The following is a 6,587-nucleotide window of genomic DNA, read 5'->3' on the forward strand; positions in this document are numbered from 1 at the left end:
GGAATTTATCCCTTCTGGACAACTATTGGGCTATCGTATTTCCGCTTGCCCTTTATTTACTACTGAAGCATTAGGCTATAAATTAGCGTGAAAGGTTATCACTAATTTTCTTAATCCTCTAGCCGCATGAATTTTTAATTACAGAATCATTATTCTTAAATTGATTCCAAAACTGCAATTAGTGGTTTTCTTTAATGACATCACAATGTTTAAAATAGAAAACTCACTCAATTAATTCTGATGTGAATTCGAAAAAATGATAAATGATAAAATAGAATCAGAATCATACATCAGGGCTCCCTCATATATATATATAACTGACTTGGAAAGAGTTGTAGATTACACCGAGTAAGTTACATCCCGTATCGAGTTCACAAGTTTGTTAGTGTAGCCACTTTAGTATGATAGCTTAGGCACACCATCAAAAGAATAGCGGCAAGCTCCCCCCTGTGAAACCCGCTGTGAGGCGAATTGTACTCACCATTGCTAACATAGTTAGACGGGAGTTCACCCCTTGGGCAGCGTGAGAAGGCTTGGGTAAAATTAGGACAAAGATACTAAATCGTCCTCACCGTTTCATGTCGCCGCTTGTAGATACCAAAACAGTTACAAAGAAGCCAATCGCTTATGACTCCTTCTTGGACCCCTGCGGTTTTTTAGTTTTTTCATCTCTTATCGTTGTAGGAACCGAAGCCCTTATTGATTTTAATATGAATTTCATTGTTGTTTGTTTTGGTTCCTGATACAAGTATCATTATCACGAACAGTGAAGATATTCGGTCACTTCAGCTATGACTTCGAAGCAGCAATACCAACCGACTTTCAATAATGAGGGCGTCCTATATATATATATATATATATATATATAAATCATCTACTGATATAAAAAGAACTACATGGCTTTCGTATTGTCAGGTGCTTAAATATCACGTGGATGTAGGCTAAAGGCAAATATTCCATTTTTAGAGTCTTTTCAGTTTCATTACATTGATAATAAAATATGCAACTAAAAGAAAGATGCTATGAATCACATACAACTACTTTTAAAGATGATTTTGTGTTACAACTTCTTTTCCAATCCTGTCCAGTTGCTTGCAGTAAATATAATTGTGTATATTATAAAGTACATTTTGATGCAGACCCCTACCCCCCCCCCCCAATTCTCCTACCTCGGTCCGCCCATCACTTCCCCCTACCCGACCAGCTCCCTATTTTTGTTATGCAATTCATGATGTTTGCAAAATAACAATTAAGTCAGAGTGACCTATTTGTTTTCCGGAATCAAATCATCCTAAATTTCCACCTTGACATAATACCGATGGTGACCGATAAATTTAGACCATGTATGGGAGTACTGGCAATACCTAGTAATAGACCTAGAACATATAATACGTCGACTCTGCGGTTTACTACATAATTCCTTTTTAAAATAACAATTTATAAATTGCCCCGTTTTAGTATAGCGATAGTGTAACAATTTAACCCAGCTCTCCTATCGTAACAGTTTCATCAATGCGATCAACCTATCCGTTAATACCAGTTACTTAAATAAGCGGTAGGCTCAAAGACCGAACGAACCGCCTGCACCCCATGAGACCAATCTTCGTCGCCCATCTGAGCTTCTCGGGCACTTTTTACCGACCTGACCATCCCTCAAACTTATAAACTTTCTTCCAGGATTTCTTAACTGGAATATACATTTTTGGATATTAAATAAAAGTTATCTTGATAATCACTACATCGCTGACTGCCTCTTAAAAAATTGAACCACTGTTTTCCTGCTGTGTTTAATTTTCTCTCAATTCGATGGGTGATTTTACCTTTGGAATGCCTCCTTTCATTTCTCTCCCGACAGTTAACAATTTACAAGAGTTTATTAGGTGCGAATTGCAACGCTATAGAATGGCACCGATCTACGTAAAATTCGGAGGAATGTTACATAGTATCGATGTCAAAAGCGGAACGTAAGACTGATAAATATTACATCTACAAATAGGATATTGCGGTCCATTATAAACTAACGGTTCTGTTTGGTAACAAAACTAAGCTTACAATGGTTTTAATGACATTTATAATATGCCAGAGCAGGGAGTCGTTAGGGCCAGAGGCGTCGTGAAGGATAAGGGACATTAATTGAATCAAAATAGGAGCAACAGATACGGTAAATAAAGAAAACAAAAACATTAACAGACCCCCTTCCTTTAACCACATGTATATGACCCTTAAAATCAATAATGGCATTAGGTTTAGTGGGTCCCACGCCCTGTCCCAGTTTTCACCCCTCGCTCTCCCTTCTCCAAACCCAACCAGCATTTCATTTGGACGATTTGTAACAGATCTGTTTGTATGTATATAGATAATAGACAAATTAGAATATTAACCGTATATAGTTCGACACAGCACCATCACACTGCGCACCAGCATGGACGTGAAAGTTCGTCAAAATGCCGAAGTGCTGCGATACATGTATCGCGAAAGAGGCCCTCGGACATTCCAAGACCTATACCCTACTGCCGTCGGCCGTTTCGCGTTTTTCTGTCGTGATTGTTAATAAACAAATATCAGTCCACAGTCATATATTTGTTTCTTATTTGTAGGTCTTGCTGTATATATGTTTGTATTACTGTCTGTGTGTATATCGCAGTCTATTGATGCTTATACTTTTACCTTTTTTCCGTTTTCGACCTGTGTTTCCGATTGTGGACAATAAATTCAATTCAATTCAATAACCCGAACAACCCGAAAACCATTATTAATTTAAACAAACTGCCAAAATATTATGCAAATGTATACGTAACCAAAATGTACGTTAACAACTATTGAATAGGTTTTACTTTCAATTAAGTCCAAACGTAAATTTTTACAATATATAGTCCTATTCCTTTAAAAGATGACACGCAGTCAATACCACCAATTATTATACCTGTAGTGCATTTCGGAAGTCGTAATGAGTGTTTCGAGAAACCAATTATTTGAATCCAATGGGGGTAACAACCTCGCATCGGGACCTCAAAAAGAAGAAAAGAAAAGAAAAAGGACGAAAGATCGTATAAATGTCCGTCTACCTAAGATCAAAGGGTCACGAAGTCAGTTTTTGTAATCTAATTTATTATAGCTAAATGAATATTAACAGTTTTATATAAGTTGTGTATGAAAGAAAGATAACTAAGGTTTTGTTGATTCAAGTTTATTCAAAAAGAGATTTTGTCGTTAATTGTTGCGACTATACCGAACAGTTGGCTCGTACATCAACGCTTGCTGTCATGACTACGACATTTAAACAAAGCATATGTCTTTGAAAGATAAAAGCAACTGTACAATTGTCGAATAATCTCAGAAATTAAATTGTCGATTTAAAGGAGGAAAATGCTATTATTCAAGGAGGTTGGATTCGATTGCTATAATTCGATTCGAAAGATCACTGAACCGTATAGCTCTGGACCGGCAGGGTTACACTGCCACCTATTGCGTCTGATATACCTCATCAATATGACATGTTCATAACACTAGTGAAAGTGTTATCAGATTTCGTCACATTATATACCACAATTATTTCATGGGGCCCTGGTATAAGGCTGGTCTTTACACATTACCAACTGCAAAACTATCAGACATAGCATGGTGCCATCCAAGTTACGTCACGGATCCTGTCCGTGACGAGAAGCGTATATATCTTTGTTTCTGTATATATGTGTCTCCACTTGTTTTCCCATTAACAGTTGTAAACTATTAATATCTACCCTCGACCCCCCCCCTCTCTCTGTATCAGGCTTCCCTCCCCCCTTTTCCGCAGAGGAAGATTAAAGGGAAAGTCAACCCACCCACAGTTATGTTCCGCGGGATCATTGTGCATTATAAAATATACGTTTAACATTTCTTATCATGTTGTTCTTTATTAATATTTGAATATTTGGAAATTTAAAAACCCATTTTCCATGACTTTCTCTCTCTCTCTGCCATCTTTCCTCGTTGTAAATCGAATGAAACCGGACCGTGAACTTGTTACTAACTCCTTTTACACGATGCATGGAAAAGGGTTCACTGCTTCTCTCTAAAGCATGCACTCAGAATTATTTACGTTTTTTTTTGTGTCATAGCTCAGAGGACGATGCGGACTCGTTTGACCTGTTTCGTACCCCTATATAGAGGCACAGTTTTCTCAGTTTGTTGTTCCAAACTCTTTTTTTTTTTCTTGTTCATTTTTTTTAACTTCCAATTCCTTAATATATTCATCATTTTGAGCACATCAGCTGTAAGCAAGACATTTTAACCTTTCTAAGTGAAAATAAGCAAAGTTATATTGTTTCGTAACATTCCACACAAAATATACAGTGGTGATATATAGGAAAGTGTTAAATAGGCCACGATCGCAACCTGCACATTTGAAACGTGCAGAGCATACCGTCAAACTATCAGTATATCTATACAGCCAGGCAATTATAACGATGGACAAGGGAACGTTTTTGATGTCAATAAACCTACGGATAGTATTCCCCAAACACCAACTTTACTAATCGCTTCTCGGTTTGTGGCGCCGAAAAAAAGGACAAAAAATACAAACAAACACGTAATGGAAAGAATGATTTGAATGGTTGAAATGAACTGCATATAGAAGAATACTTGGGGCGCTTTTTGTAATCATCCTGATATTTACTCTTAAAGTACTGACTTGTTTCTAATCCCGACGGTTGAAAATACTTTAAGGAACAGATCAAAATACTTGTAGGAATAACATTAATGTATACCAAACATTATAATACCAACACGGATGATGATGGTGATACGTTATGTTTGCGTTATGGGTTAACGGAGTTTGCTTGACCCCAGAGAGCCTTCTCAATAACTCATCAATTTTATTTTCACACAGGCCAATTGCGCCGCTACCGAGACGGATCACGTCTCTAGAGCGTCGAGCAAAATTTACAAGGGTGACTTACAGCTTTGAAGTATAAGCTCTATCCTAGTATCTATATGGAAGTGAAATTATATAGCAAGGATAAACCCTTGACAAATGGTCGAGACTAATATTTATGGTTTATTCGTGATAATTTGCCAGCTCTTCGGGATCGCAAGGGAAATCTTCAAAACTCTATAGAGTATACGAGGTTACCATTGGCTAGACTTGGCGACTAGCCTTTAGAAACCCGCGAGCAAAATCAGTGGCCAGAAGTCTCTGCCAATCACTAAGCAACACAACAATTATCGGGTTCACCTTGCCGATCACGTGATCAAATATCGTTACCCCAGATAATATAAAAACCAGACACGGAATTGATACTTGCATACCCTATAGACTGAAGTGATCGTCATCCGAAAGTTGATCGTTTATTTTCCAGCGAAAGAATACGCAAGGACCATATCTGTATTAAAATATGACTTAGTAGATAATATAAGGTTATTGCAAAGAATTGGGAACCTTTTTGAGTTCTAGTAATATCACGTCCGGTTTCCTACAGTAAGGACTGTGCATCTGTGGGTTATGATAAATATTTGGAATGCTTTTTTTAAGGCTTATTCGATGATGATGTGGGCTCCTCAATGCATTTCAGGCCTAAAAATTATTTATAAAAAATTGTTTGATCAATTTTATTTAATCAATCAAGAAATGTTGTTTTAATCTTCATACAGACAACAAACCACCACTTGGAAGTAACTCCAAAACCATAAGCTACCTTCAAAAATTGGCAATGCGTTACATTTTATTTGAAACCATTGTGTTTTCCTATTGTAGCCTACCTTGATTATCTGGAGCTTACCTAATGTCCAAGGCTATTTTTTCAATAGCAAGTATAGTGGCGTTGCCAAAGGGTGGCGATGGGGGCAAATACAAATATGTTCCGTGTCATAATCGTTGGTCCCCCTCACCTCATGAAATCTGTTAGGGAGATACACAACTCCTTTACTTTACGGATTATTATTTAATTTTAGGATTTTAAGACCGTTAACAGTCAAATATGACTGAATGGCTTATAACTTAGACTGACTTCAAGCCACGTTGCTATCCAATTTACAGCTTTAGCTCGATCAGTTAGAATTTGGAAACCATTACATATGGCGAAGTCGTGATTTGTCCTGGACGATAAACCCACGTTTGCTTTAGCAGGCAAGGACTTGAACGAACCCACAATCACACAGATGTGTTTCATTGCTTATAACGTCCCGCCTGCTAAGCCTTAATTAATTTCCTTTGACAATGTTTCATGAAGGTTTCTGTTGGTCTGGGAGAAAGTAGGACATTTGAATATTTTCTAGTTTGATTTCAGATGGTTTCGTAATAAGGAGTTGTACTTTCATGTTAGTACTACCCTAAGAAATAGCAGGTGATGAAATATGCTAATTCAATCAAATCCAATTTAAGAATCACCCACTCACTTCGTTGATTTGTTGAAATGTTAAAAGCGATCTTCGTGTGAATAACAGCAATCGGAGGGTTAGTATTAATCATAGGCGTACGAGGCGTGGGAGGGGGGGGGGGGTGGGATAGAGTGGGGCAGAGGAGATTCTTGACCTTGTGGTCCTCTTGACCTTGTGGTCTGCTAGCACCTTTCCGGTACTGTGGATACCCCTCAAGTATAACTAAGATCTCT

Source organism: Apostichopus japonicus, chromosome 5 (genome assembly GCF_037975245.1).
Source record: "Apostichopus japonicus isolate 1M-3 chromosome 5, ASM3797524v1, whole genome shotgun sequence".
In the NCBI taxonomy this organism is placed as follows: domain Eukaryota; kingdom Metazoa; phylum Echinodermata; class Holothuroidea; order Aspidochirotida; family Stichopodidae; genus Apostichopus; species Apostichopus japonicus.